This window comes from Mastomys coucha, unplaced genomic scaffold (assembly GCF_008632895.1).
Source record: "Mastomys coucha isolate ucsf_1 unplaced genomic scaffold, UCSF_Mcou_1 pScaffold22, whole genome shotgun sequence".
NCBI lineage: Eukaryota > Metazoa > Chordata > Mammalia > Rodentia > Muridae > Mastomys > Mastomys coucha.
Genome location: NW_022196905.1, coordinates 193,659,816 through 193,675,350, shown reverse-complemented (window position 1 = coordinate 193,675,350; position 15,535 = coordinate 193,659,816). Strand labels below are relative to the sequence as shown.

Here is a 15,535-nt window from a genome sequence, read left to right as displayed (position 1 = left end):
AACCATACACTCAGTCATTGCTAACCATGAGGTGAACTTCTCTGAATTGAATTCAACTAAACTAAATTGCACTGCATGGAGCTCCATTCTCTGTCACTTACTGCTGTTTAAGTAGCTTCTCTTTCCTGTCTGTTCTTATGAGAGTTGGGTGTATAACATCTCTGAATTATTATGCCATATGTTTCTCTGATTTATCACTTTGTCTGCCCTTCAGTTAGATGTCATTGCTTGGAACTAAAGGTGTGTACTAAATGCATGTCTGTATTCCAGCCAAATGGATCAAAGGTGTGCATTCCAGACAGAGGAATTAAAGATATGTGGTGTGCCTGTGTTCCAGCCAGATCACATATTTGGATGTGATTCCTTGCCAGAGCAGCCATGTTACTGGGTTAAAATCTCTTTACATATTTTAATTCCTTCCTGACCAGGAAGTGGTAGCAAAGGGTTCTGTGCTGCAAAGTGGAAATAGCTCAGTTGCTTATAATCCTCATTCCTAAACTGCTCACCACTCCTCTAAAGAGGCACATATTGGACTGTGGGACTAATGGAACGGTCACAGCATTTGACTAATGCATGGTTTGCTGATGGCTCATCAACTGCCTATAGACAGGGCAAGGAAATGGCTATCACTGAAGAAGGACCCACCAAATCAGTATGACACTCTGAAGTAATAGCAACACTACTGTCTATAATACAAACAGCTAAGGCAGGCAAAAGGAAAAGGAAAATCTATACCTTCTCTGGTTCATGGTACGTGTGCAATACTATAGTTATCTGGTCATCAAAATGAAAAACCACTAATGCCAAAGATATTTGATCAAGGGAGATATGGATGGAAATGGCAAGATTTAGCAAAGACATCAAAATTCATGTAACCCCCATTGATGTTCACACAGGAAGACAAATGGCATGGAAAAAAATAATAAAACAGTGGACAATGTAGCATCATGGTCACTTAAGACTAGAATGTTAAAGCATGCTAGGGACCAAATTAGAAATAAGTCAGTAAGTATGGTAGATTACACAGTTCGTATCCTTGGAAGTTTAGCCTTTGCACTAAAAACGAAGGGAAAACAGAGAACCAAATTAAATCAGAATAACCCTATGAGAATAATTATTAAAAAGATCCCAGACTGGGAGATTAAGAAACCTGAGAATGTTAACATGATTAGTAAGGAAAAAAAATCCGGAAGCAACCCAGCAAGGAACATCTCTCCATGTCTTCTGCATCAACTCCTGCTTCCTGACCTGCTTGAGTTCCAGTCCTGAATTCCTCTGGTGATAAAAAGCAATGTGGAAGATACTAAAAGCATCCAACTAAGGAATCTGGAAACCACTGGACAAGTAAAACATCCTAAGAGAGAGGATGACCATCAAGAGAATATGATAGACATAAGTACAAATGGTCTTTTATGTGTTCCCAATTCAAGTAAAAATTAAAGCTGTTTGGATTTTTCCTTCTCTAAACCCATACATGGTTGTTAAAGGAAAACACAGAATCTCTGTTTCATATCAGAAGAGTCACTTGGTATGGGACAGAGAAATAAAAAATAGGGGATTATTATATCCTACTTATCTCATAATCTTTTCTCTAAAATTTTCCTTAAGGTGTATCTATAATCTTAAAATAAATATGATTATTATATATAAAAAATCCTATGATTACATAAAACATGGTAACATATATAGACACATGCTTTGTTCCAATGACTTGATAAGGGAACTTTAAGGTATCTTGGCAGGCCTGTTAATAGGCCTTTAGAGACTGCTACCTTTGTTCTGCTCTTAAAACTGGATTCATACACTGAATACTACTTGTGACATGGTCTCCTAAACAAATTAATTAAAAACTACATATAGATTTTATTGGACTATTGAATACTCACCAGGGTCTGTATGCCTGCACCCTGCAAGCATGGGACTTGGCTTAGCTAAAGAAGGTCACAGACCAGACCAGTTGGCAATAATATACACTCTCTAGTGTTGAATAGCCAGATATGGATGTCCAGTAATTATTGAGTGAGAGCAAGGAATACATTTTAAAGGATCTAAAGTTTGTAAGTTCCCAAAACATAGATAAACATTGGGACTTCCATCTAGCATATAACCCAAATATATATGGAATTGAATGCTTATAACCAAGTTATTACAATACAAAGATACCCCCTTGAAAAAGACTGTTGAAATTGCATGCTATGCATAAAATATGAGATCAAGATTAGAGGTTCTCCCTTAGAAGAAGTAAATCAGACTTACATTTAGAACAACCTTGAGATATTCCCAGACCATGAAGAATAATTTCCCATAAATGTGTTTACAGGGACAGAAATACTCAAACCTTAAAGGAGACAGAAGTCATGTCATCCAGGACAGGCAATACAATCTGAACCACAGACAAGAAGGGGAATCTGAACCTTAGAAAATTAGATGATCTATACCATAGTCTGTCTAGGACCTAACTCAATATATTAGACTTGAGCTTTTATAAGGATAGTAATCCTTTTAGGATTAATTTATTCAACATTCATGCTAACTAGGCATTATATCTTCTGTGTTGACAGAGAGGGAACTAGTATATAGCATGGTTATAACAAATTATACCCATGTTTCATAGAACACAAGACAGAACAACACCATGATATTGATCTGCTGGACCAAAGTCCCCAGGACATTGTTCCCTGGAGTCTTTCTGTTGAATTCTTCTTTAATTTTAATTTTATTTATTTATTTATTTATTTAGTTATTTAGTTATTTAGTTTTTTGAGACAGGGTTTCTCTGTGTATCCCCGGCTGTCCTGGAACTCACTCTGTAGACCAGACTGGCCTTGAACTCAGAAATCCACCTGCCTCTGCTTCCAAGTGCTGGGATTAAAGGCGTTCACCACCACTGCCTAGCTGTTGAATTCTTTATGTTTAGCATTACCCAGTGAGTCTAGCTCAGGCTCTCTGACACTATTGTTTATGTCACTATCATCAACACCATTGAGCTCAACACAATTGGAGCCATCACCACTTTCATCAACAACTCTATCTACTGCAGCAAGAGCAATGAATAAAGTAACTATCATACCAACAGCTACAATAACAAATAAACCAATACTGGTGACTTACCATACCACACTTTGGATGGATTCTTACCAGAGTACTTGGGCCATGAACACTTTATCCTGAAACCTCACACACATCAGAAATACATTCTATGTCAATATGCTCTTTGTGAAGCTATTGAGAATAGGGTTTGGAGCTATTGTGATGATTGGAGAAAAAAAGCTAGTGCCCGTTTTGAGAGCCATAGTCACCAATGATGAAGGGAGAAGTGAAAACACCAATTTTAAGGAAAGATACTGACTGAAATGCCATTCAACACAGAATTGGAGAAATATCACAGCAGCATCAGCCATATACACCTCCCAGTGGGGAGACACATCTCCTAAATTGTCCTTCTGCTTTATAATGAAGAGCAAGGGGAGAATAAGACTAAGATCTCAGGCATAGCTTACTCCATGTGTGAAACAGCAGAGAACGAAAGTTCCTTTCAGCATTCTTCTCCCTACATGTATGGCAGATGAAGACTGTGTTTGGCTACCAGTACAATATAACTACCAGGATCACAAGTAAAATTGTATATGATTATCCAGATTGAGAATTAGAATGAGGAGCCAGATTACTTGACTGAGGAGACAGCAACATAAACCACAGTAAACCCATGCAGTCCCACCCTTTTGTAGAACTCTAGTGCCTAACCAGAGAACACCATGAAATCATTTTCTCTCTTGGAATACAATTCCACTACTATGCGGATTTTAAATGCCCAAATTCACTATTTAGACTATCCACTATTTGGATTACCAACAACTGAATAGGGCAAATGTGACTGTATTATGTGCAGATGAATTTCCCAACCTATCCGACTATGTTGAGATGGAGTAACTACCTGATATGCAAAGTAGAAAATGATTCATTTCCACTTATTAATGGCTGGCTGGAAATTGTAGCATTGGGGATACAAATTACAGGTTTCTACTGATCTTGACTGCCCTGCTGCCACAACTCTTTGCATCTTATTGTATTGAAGCCCTACCAGCTGAGGAGAACCTGTGCAGACACTGGAGGACACTGTACTTTCATGGTATTCTACAGAACTCAGATTATACCATAGCACAGCCAGTCATAGTTTATACAGACATGGTCTGTATACCAGCACAATTTTTGATACAAAAGGCTTCAACCCTTGTCATGAGTGAGAATGTAAATACACATAGCCAGTATAGCAAAATATTTATTTAGTTATGCTGAGGATCATTGCACAATGTTCACACTATAAATTTCTAACTCCTGTCCTAAGCTTATCTGCCCAAGGCTGCTCACCCCTGTGGCATATTTTAGCTGAAGGTGTGGTCCACTCTCTAACAGAAGTCTCTGATTTGAAGGTGAAGATCCTGGGGAAGATCCTCCAGTCACAGGGCAGATCAAGACAGCATCTCTCCAGATGTGAAGAGCAGCACATTGCTTTTAGCCTCTGCTTATATACTCTCCAGTGGGGGCTTTTGGACTGTGTTTGGTTATCTTGAGTGAGCGATGTCATCGGCTTCTGGTTATCAGGTGCAGTACGGATGTAATGGGGATCCCTACTAAGCTATATCTATATTTCTAAAAGGCTTTTTAAAAAACTATCCTCATTTCAGATGTCTAGGTTTTTTTGTTTCAGCCATGTCCTCACACACAGCTTCCAAGCAGGATATAACAAGGAACCAGAAAATGTCTCCTGGCATGTCTGGCTCCAGTCAGGACATTCTGGAACTGCTGCCTTCCGGTCTCTGCTCCACCTGACCAGTTTCTATCTACTCCTTGACCATGAGTGGCTTCATTGACAAATAATTTGGAAATGCTCCACCAGGTAGGACAGACTTACCTGCATTAATCCTTGTTTGGAAGCTTGAGCTGCTCAGGTCATATGGCTTCTTTGTTTCTGTTTTGACTTTCCTAAGTGAGTAAGTTCATCAAATTCTAGAACTGGACTTGGAAGTCCATTTGAATTTCAAAGGGAAGGATAGGCCCTGCTTAGTCGTTATTAAGTTATTAATTGTGAAAAGATAATGGGAGTTCTGCATGCCAAACCCTGATTCATATGTTCGTCTATTCAAGACACTGATGAAGAAGTTGGGTATTCTTTTGAATTGCCCCAGGGCTGGGGGTAGGCAGGATCACAAACAACAATGATACTCACAGCACCTTCTTCTGTCTCAAAGGTGTTTACAGAAAACATTCCACACACAATTACATCTAAGGCTGCCATTTCACATGTAAAAGAACTGAGGTTTTTTTTGGCTACTAACTCATGACTTCTAGTAACTAAAAGTAGCAGTGAAATACTCTATCATTTATGAGAAGGGCTTACTATAAAATACAATTTTCCCTTTACATATATGTCTACTTTGAATACATAGGAGAATAAGCTTTCATTGTATCATGAGGGTAGTACATACATTCATCAAAGTTTGAGCAGCTGCATCAGGAACCTCTGTCAAACTGTAAAATAAAAAACTTGCCACTCTATATTTCATTAAGACCTTGTACATATAGTCATCCATCTTACATTTGAAATGTGTCAAATTTTCATGTGTCTGAAACATATTCAAATATATTTTCTTTGAGAGTTACACTTCATGAAGGTTTTCCAAGAGCTGAATTTTAGTATTAGTTACATTTGTTGATTTGATGACATCAACAACAATTCAACTTAGACATGAACAACAGCATCCCAACATTGCAGTGATATTTGCACAACAGCTGCTTTCTACCAAGCACCTTTTAATTCCTCCATTCTGGCAAGAGGCATTATCTATTAATTATAACAGAATTTTAAGAGTCTGCTGCCTCAGAATGGAAACTGTTGTGCTGGTTTTTATGTGAAGGAAGAAGCTCACGTGGTGAGTACCCAGGAGAATCATTACCGACAAAGTGGTACAATATGAATGGCACTGGAATGGTTCCATGTGGCTGTAAACTCTTATCTCCAGCCAAGACCATCAACATGGGCATGTGAATTACTATGGAGGCTGTGTATTCACTATTAAGAGCAACTGTTCAAGACCAGTGCTACCCAAACACATTTTTCTGTATTACATAATGTTATCATTTAAATATTGTCATTTGAATGTGAAGACCAGCTGTGCATATCAGGACACAGCTGTAGGGTTGAGGTGAAGATAAGCCATCTGGTGCTTGGTTCTGGGTGGTTAAATACCAGTCGGGGGATTTAACTTCATATCCAGCTGTGATAAAGTAAATTGAAGGCTGCATATTATTCCTCAAAAATTGCTCCTTTGGGATAGTCCTCAGACATAAATTTTAACCAGAGATGTCATTGATTGGTTATACACTTTCAATTACAGCATTTGCCAAAACAAAACCAAATAGGAAAAACCATGCAGGCATTTCATTGTCTTTCTATGAAAATTTTAAAGAATTTTTAAAAAATGTAGATTTCCGGTTACCTTCAAATTATGTGTGTACAGGAAGCATCTGTAGCAAATTTGCCTGGCTTCTCCCATTAGTCAGAATGATGACAAAAAACAAACAAACAAACAAACAAAAAACCAGATGACCCATAAAGGCCAGTGAGGGAGCAAAGGTCGTGGTTAGCTTGGCTTCTGCATTTTGTTATATCTGTTAGCATGTGAAGTATAAGTCAGCAGAATTTTTACCCCAAGGGAACGTTCTGAAACTCTGCCTTAGCTTCTTGTGTATGACATGGTAAGAAGGAGTTGGGATGTTGGTTGTCTAGTCTCATGTTCTTGGGCATTTCTATTACTATTCTACTGATAACATTTTAAATATTTCCAAAGGAGCAGACTTTTACTGTAATAGATTGTAATATTATAGTTAGTTAATGACATGTAAATATTTTCCCCCTGAACCAAATGACACTAGACTATATCAGTTGATATGTTAGATCTTAGATATACTAACTTGAGTACTCAGAAATGATGAATATGATTGTTATCTTTGATTTGTCAACTTGTATTTACCCTGTAAATACAAGTTACTCTTATGCATATCTGTATGCATAGGTATATACATTATAGAGACATTTGCCATATGTATTTATATATAAGTATACTCATATCAAATGTGTAATTTTTGAAGTATGAATCAAAACTCACATATCCATTCCTTTTTTAGAAGTTGCAGCATTTCCAATAACTTCCCTTAGTCAATTTCTACTCCTTGCCAAATAGGTAGAAACTCTATCACCACAAACTAATTTGCCTGCACTTGAGCTTTATACAAATGAAACCATAGTTTGTATTTCTTTGTAAATATGCTAGACTTGTCTATACAATTGCATGTGACTACAGTTCTTCCTACTACTCCCTTGTCTTCTAACATACTATTCTACTGCTTATTTTTAAATCATCCTATTGATTGCTTTGTTTCTAATTTGACAACATAGCTGTTTTTAATAGAATTTAGCGCTCTTTTCTGTAGTGTGGATACTGCCAGTTCATTGTTCTTTACCAAACCATACCAAGTTAGAGAACATGGAGGTTAACAAGCATTAGAAACTGTGATGAGGACAGACGAGAGGGCTTAAATGGTAAAAGTGCTTGCTGTGCAAACAGGAGGAGCTGCATTTGAATTCTCAACATCCACATAAAGGCCATGCATCTCTGTGTGTGCCCATCATCTCTATTAGGAGGGCAGAGACAGGAGGATCATGGGATCTCACTTATTAGCCACACAGTCAAAATAGATTTGGTTCAGTGAGAGACTTTGTCTGAAGGGAATAAGGTGGAGAGATGAGCAGAAAGCCTGACATGCCCCATTTCTGTTTTCTTCTCATATATATGTACCCCCACATGCACATATAATTATATTCTAACACACACACACACACATACACACACATACACGCACACATACACACACACACACATATGCAGAGAGAAAGAAAGAGACAGATATATAGAAAAAAGGTGTTAATACTCCAAATTTAAAGAAAGTCTCTTGTTGGCCAAGAAAGCAAAATAAAGTGGAAATGATAGTTTGGTACTGTTTAAGGATGAAGCTCTAACAATACTGTGCCATAAGAAGAAATCACAGAAAATAACAATTTTACCATACAATCAGTCTCTCAAATTTTGTGCTTACAGAAATCCTAATACAAAGAATTAGGAATATTTCTTTCATGACCTGCAGCAATTTCTGGTGTATGTCACGCGCGCGCGCACACACACACACACACACCTAAAAACAACCAACCAAAGAAACAAACAGACAATCCCTATTCTCCCAGGAGCATGCAAAATTCTGTCATACAATGATCTCTGAGAAGGAATTTATATGCTCTGACTTTCCTAACATCTTGAATCAGGAAAAGTAGTATTAGCCATGCTTCCTTATGCTTAGAAAGTGAATTTGAAGAGATATAATGAGTTGACAACAATGAGAAATATAAAGTGTTTTGGGTGCCACTTCTAAACTGTGCTAGTTCCAAACTGAGGAAAAAATTAAGACCCAACTCAAAGTGACAGCATTTTTCACCAATATGTAAGTCTTCAAGTCATTCTTAGTTTTCTTTCCTATAAACGCAAATTTATTGTACCAGCAAGTCCTGTTGTATTAATGAATCCCCTAAATATAGACACTTCTCACAGATTTTCTTGGCCATAGCTTCACAATGTCTTCCTTAACCTGGTGACAGTAGACCATTATAACTACTTCTGTTTCTACTTTTGACTCTTATCATAGATTGCCGTCTCTAATTATAACTACAATTATCTTTTGTGAACATACATTAGACCTTGTTACTTTATTGTAAAAAAAAGGAAAAAAAAAAGAGGAATAAAAACCAGACATACTTAAGATCTTTCATTATATTTAAATGAAAATTCTTGATAGAGAAAAGGTGTCTGGATTGCAAATCTTAAGTTCTTATTGGGATTTTTTGGGGGGGAACCTTAAAAATATTATTGTCTTAACTGCACATATAAAACTTTAAAACTCACCTAAAGTCTATCATGTGTCACCAGAATTGTTGAGAAGTTTTCCTACTTCTGTTTTCTCTGCAGTTTTAGTCAAGTTGCCTTTATGCTGAATTTTGTCTTTTAATTTAACATGGATCTTATTTCTAAGCACAAACCATTCATCTATCATATCTTTCCATGAAGTACTGCTCTATACATTTAGATCTCTGATTAAACATTTCTTTTTCAAACATATTTTTCCTAATTAACCTATGGAGTTATTCTGTTCTCTCTCTCTCTCTCTCTCTCTCTCTCTCTCTCTCTCTATATATATATATATATATATATATATATATATATACTTAAAATCTATATAATAAAAATATACAATATATAATATATAATACATAATTATAGGACAAAATATATTATATAATACACAGCATATAAAATATAACTCATAACACATAACATAATACATAATGTATAATACATAACATATAACACAAAATACAATATGTAACATGTAACATATAACATGAAACACTTTATGCATAACACATAATAAATGATGTATAATGTATAACACTTAATGTAAGACACATGATAAGATGTATTATGTTTGATGTGTGATGTATAACATATAAGATAACATATATAACATATAACATCTAATATATAATATATCCTTTCTGATCTGCCATCATGGGTGGAGCTGCCACCACGATGCAGATTTTTGTGAATACCCTTATGGGGAAGACCATCATGCTCAGGGTTGAACTCTCAGACACTATAGAAAATGTAAAGGCCAAGATCTAGGATAAGGAAGGAATTCCTGCTGATCAGAAGAGATTGATTTTTGCTGGTAAGCAGCTTTAAGATGGTCGTACTTTGTCTGACTACAACATTGAAAAGGAATCCACCCTTCATCTTGTGCTGAGATTTCGTGGTGGTGATAAGGAAAAGAAGAAGTTTTAATCACAACTCCCAAGAAGAGTAAGCATAAGAGAAAGAAGATTAAGTTGGCTGTGCAGAAATATTATAAGGTGGATGAAAATGGCAAAATTAGCCGACTACATAGAGAGTGTCCTTCTGATGAATGTGGTGCAGGAGTTTTCATGGGTAGCCACTTTGACAGGCATTGCTGTGGCAAGCGTTGTCTGACTTACTGCTTCAAAAAATCAGAAGACACGTAGTTGTGTATGAGTTAATAAAATGAAGGAACTAAAGTATATATGCATCATATAACATACTTAATAAATATATATGTTATATGATATACAATATACAGCATACCACATATAAATGCAATATAATACTTAATGAATATATAATATGATATATAATATGCAATATACAATATACAGCATACAACATATAACATAAAATTTATAACTAATAACTTATAACATGTAAAGTATATGTCTAAAGGTTAAAGGATCTTTAAATAAAGGCTATATAAAATGTATATATATAACATTTGATTTTTGTTGGTAAGCAGTTTTAACATGGTCATATATATAAGCTTATATATTATAAGCTTTAATATATATATACATCAATATATATATATATATATATATCAATGACCAGCTTCTGCTTGAGAGAGGGTACTAAGGAAGGGATGTTTGGGAATAGTGGAAGAAATGACTCAAAGTCATTGATGGGTGCAAGCTAACAGTTTTGTCTTCTGTTTTAGAAACCCTTTTAGACAACTCTTTAGATAGCTCATGAGTTTTCTGACCAAAGTCAGAAAACTTGCTACAAAATTCTTAAAGAGTTATGTTAGCTCTCCATGTAGGTTTTGGTTTTCTGACCAAAGTCAGAAAACATGCTAGAAAAAAGTCTAAATGAGCTGTTAGCTTTCCAAGTAGCTCTCCTAGCAGAGCAAAGCACATTCTTTTATTTACATATTATATATCTATTTAGTCATATACTCCATGTTATATTATCCCACACATCACCATTTTATAACCTTAGTCCGTTAATTCTTAGATAAGGACAACAATTACATTTTTTTAAACATAACAAATCAACTCAGATCTGCCTGTCTTTGTTAATGCAAACAATAAGCTTAGCTGAGTGAAATCCTGTCCTGAAATCACTCATTACATTTCTTTATCTTCTTTCTTAATATTGTTCAGACAAGCTGACTCATTAACACAGGCAGCTCTGTTCTTTCAGGTTCATGACATCCTTCATACAATTCATATTTTATCCTTATATTTTGCATAGCTGAGAAATCCTGTAAAGAACAGCTCTTACACAGATTTTATGTGTTCTTGAACTCATGTTTTCAGAACTCTTTCCTACAGCCTTAAGGGCTGTCCTGAAGGTCTCTGCATCACAGAGATACATTCTTGATTCCTGGAATTGTGCTGTTTCTGAGTATTATGACGTCATTAGCCTTGGCAAAGAGGACATTCTCATGAAGGAGGAACATAAATAAAATATACATATTATTATACAAACAAGCCTTATGCCACCAGCAACCATTAACACTGATGGAGGCCCACATTAGGATTTCTAGTCCTGTTCTAGGGACAGGAACTCTGACATGCTGTTCCTTCCATGGCCATACAGCAACATATACATATACATATATATCTTTATATATATATCTTTATATATATGTATATGTATGTATATATGTATCTATTCATATACATATATCTTTACCTTTGTATTTGTTTCTTCTTCACGAGAATACAGACTCATGAAAAGAAATATTTTATTTTGTTACTGTTATGTCACTAGTCAGGAGTACAGCATGGTTGAAGCTATTTTTTCCAACTAATATTTTGTTAGTGAGTAAATGAGGATTAATAAAAGTTCTGGAAATATGATTTGCTCTAACTTGGTCACTGTAGCTCATGGAATCCTTTTTTGGAAGTCTTCCTGTATTTCAGTTGTTCTCTTTGTATTCCTAGACTAATTTATTAGAAATGGTCAAGGGAAGTTTTGCCTTTATGTGATTAATTATCTTGCTACATAATTTAGGCTTTACTTTCTCCTTAAGATACAGGGAGAAATGTGCTGTCTGGGTTGGATATAGATTGAACTTTCAGATTTATTAGGCTAGGTGTATTTATTCTGCTATACTGGCAAAGCAGAATCTATTGTTTCCTTAGGAAATGGCATATTAGTAATATGAAAATTCTTTCCCATATTCTGAATTCTGTAACTACTATACTTGATTCATTGTCTTTTCTCAATTTTCTTATACAAAGCAGATGTATCCAAGTCCTTCCACACAGCTGCCTGCAAAGGTGTGGCTTATGCCTGGAATCTTGGCATAGAGTCATGGCACAGAGACCCATGAATGGCTATATTCTAGCTGTAAGGAAAGCTGTGCTAATCTTTCTCTTGAGCTAGAATTTTTAAAAATTAAAACTAATTTATTTACTTCAAATCCCAATCACAGCTTCCCCTCCTTCCTTTCTTCCCAGTCCCTCACTCTGCCCTCCCCTCCTCCCCTTCCCCCTTTCCTTTCTTCCCAGGAAAGTTGAGGTTGCCTCAATGAATATTAATCAGCCTTGGCACATCAAGTTGCAGTAGGACTAGGCTCATCAGACATCTTCTTCTATTGAGGTTAGACAAGCCAAAACAAAAAACAAAACAAAACAAAACAAAACAAACAAACAAAAACAGTTAGGGAAAGAGATCCAAAGGAAGGCAACAGAATCAGAGACAACCCCTGCTCCTGCTGTTACAAGTTTTACATGGAGAACAATCTGCACAACCATTACGTATGTGCAGAGTGTCTAGGTCCGTCCCAGGTATGCTCTCTGGTAGGCAAGCAGTTCAGTGTGGACACTTATGCTTAGTTGATTCTGTAGGTTTTCTTGTGGTGTCCTTGACCTCTCTGGCCCTACCATCCTTCCCCACCTTCTTTTACTGGATTCCCTGTGCTTGGCCTAATCTTTAGCTGTGAGTCTCTGCATTTGTTTCCATCAATTGCTGGGTGAAAGCCTCTCAGATCATAGTATGTTAGGGACTTGTCTGCAAGTAGAGCAGAATATCATTAATACAGTCAAGGGTAGGCTCTCTCTCATGGTGTGAGTCTCATGTTAGGCAGTCATTGGTTGCTCATTTCCTCCATTGGAAGTCTTGCTTTTTTTTTTTTTTAAATAGAAGACAGCCATTTCAAGTTTCCTATCTCCTATTGCTATGAGTCTTAGCTGGGGTCACCCTCATAGCCACCTAGGAATTTCCATTATCCTAGGTTTCTAGTTCACTCCAGAGATGTTCCTCCATCCTCCACCAACTTGATCCCTTCTGTTCCTCTCCCTTTACCCCATATAGCCTCCTCTTTTCATCCACCCGATGTCTATATTATATTTCTCCTTTTCAGTGAGATTTAAGTGCCCTCACTTGGACCCTCCTTATTTCTTAGCTTATTTGCAGCTATGGTTATCCCTTACTTTATGTATAATATCCACTTATTAGTGAGTATATACCATGCATGTCCTTTTGGGTCTGGGTTACCTCACTCAGGATGATATTTTCTAATTCTACCCATTTGTCTGCAAAATTCATGGTGTCCTTATTTTAATGTCTGAGCATTATTCCATTGTGAAGATATATCACATTTTCTGTTTCCATTCTTTAGAGAGAGACATCTAAGTTGTTCCAAGTTTCTGGCTATTACAAATAAAGCTGCTATGAACATAGTTGAGCAAGTATCCTTGTGAAATGGTAAAGTATCTTTTGGATATATGCCAAAGAGTGGTATAGCTCTGTCTTGATGTAGAACTATTCAAAATCTTCTGAGAAACCTTCAAATTGATTTCCAGAGTTATAAAAGTTTGTACTCCCCCCAGTATTGGAGGAGTATTTCCTTCCCTTCACAACCTTGCCAGCATGTGCTGTCCTTTTCGATCTTAGTCCCAGAGTTATTTCAACTTACATTTCATGATTACTAAGAATGTTGAAAAAATTTTAGGTGCCTGTTGGACATTCAAGATTCTACTATTGAGGATTCTCTGTTTAGTTCTGTACCCCACTTTTAAATTGGATTATTTGGTTTGTTGGTGTCTAGTTTTTTGAGTTCTTTTTACATTTTAGATACATTTTGGTCCACTCTCAGTTGTAGGGTTGATGAAGATCCTTTCCTAATCTGTATGCTATTTTGTCCTTTTGAAGGAATCCTTTGGCTTACAGGAGCTCTTCAGTTTCACAAGGTCCCATTTATTGTTGATTTTAAGGTCTGAGCAATTGGTGTTCTGTTCAGGAAGTTGTCTTCTGTTCCAATGAGTTCAAGGCTATTCCCCACTTACACTTCTACCAGGTTCAGTGTGTCTGGTTTTATGTTGAGGTCTTTGATCCAGTTGAATTTGAGTTTTGTGAAAAGTGATATATATGGATCTATTTGTATTCTTCTGCATGCACATACCCAGTTAGACCAGAAACATCTGTTGAAAGATGCTTTCTTTTTTTTTTCCACTGTATAGTTTTGGCGTTTTTGTTAAAAATCAAGTGTCCATAGGTGTGTGGGTTAAGTTCTGGGTCTTCAATTTGATTCTATTGATCAGTCTTCTGGTTTTTATGCCAATGTCATGCAGTTTTCATCACTATTGCTCTGTACTACAGGTCATAATAAAGGATGGTGGTACTTCTATAAGTTCTTTTATTTTTCAGATTTGTTTTAGTTATCCTGTTTTTTTCCCCATATGAAGTTGAATATTGTTTTCAAAGTTTGTGAAGAATTATGTTGGGATTTTTTATGAGAATCGAGTCTATAGATTGCGCTTGAAATGATGGCCATTTTAACTATGTTAATCCTACCAATCTATGAGAATTGGAAATCTTTTCATCTCCTGATATCTTCTTAAATTCCTTTCTTCAAAGACTTGAAGTTCTTGTCATACAGATCTAGAATTTGAACAAATAAAAAACCCTAGGAATTAAGGTTTCGACTGTCCTCTAGCATTGAGGTTGCAAGCATTCCATGGTCAGGTGAGTCTGAGCACTAGAACTTTCTGGGAAAAAATAGAAACTATGATCCATATTTAAGATAGGGGATCTGTCATATGATCATCTACTATTTTTCTATTATAATTGCATAGATTCATTATTGATAATCAGATTTGTGAGAGATTTACTATGCTAGAGGCATAGAGCTTGAGGCAGGTAAGTTTATGTTTGATCTTATCAGTTAAGTTCAAGAACAGTGTATTTTATATGTTACAAGACTACTTCTACAAGACCAAGAACAATAGTATGAGAGAATGAAAGACCTGGTAGATCTTGGAAAAATTCTGAGTGTTACTACAGTGTAGAACAAAGAAGTAACAGCAAGAGACATTTTGCTTAGGCATGTTGAACAGAAAACATTCTGTCTATCTTAAATAGAAAGGAATTTACCATAGACAGTTGTTTTAGAAAGCACACATATATGGTTATAATGACATTAACATCTAAATAATACATTTTTTTTTTAAAAAAGTGGAAATATTGGGAAAAAACAAGAGATTTGATAAATGGACATAAAATGACTTGGAAACAGAAAATGCAAATTCAGAAAAGTATGAGTAACAGGAACTGGAAAGTAATTGAAGCTGTAA

The 15,535-nt window shown here is 36.0% G+C and overlaps 2 non-coding genes and 1 pseudogene across 2 annotated transcripts; 1 reads left to right on the top strand and 2 right to left on the bottom strand.

The window, feature by feature from the left end:
• Positions 1-9,695: 9,695 nt before the first annotated feature.
• LOC116104798 lies at positions 9,696-10,165 on the top strand (annotated as a pseudogene).
• Positions 10,166-10,699: 534 nt separating this feature from the next.
• LOC116071696 lies at positions 10,700-10,760 on the bottom strand. The gene has a single exon (XR_004111081.1). It is a non-coding gene; the product is annotated as a U7 small nuclear RNA (small nuclear RNA).
• Positions 10,761-10,772: 12 nt separating this feature from the next.
• LOC116071695 lies at positions 10,773-10,836 on the bottom strand. The gene has a single exon (XR_004111080.1). It is a non-coding gene; the product is annotated as a U7 small nuclear RNA (small nuclear RNA).
• Positions 10,837-15,535: the final 4,699 nt, after the last annotated feature.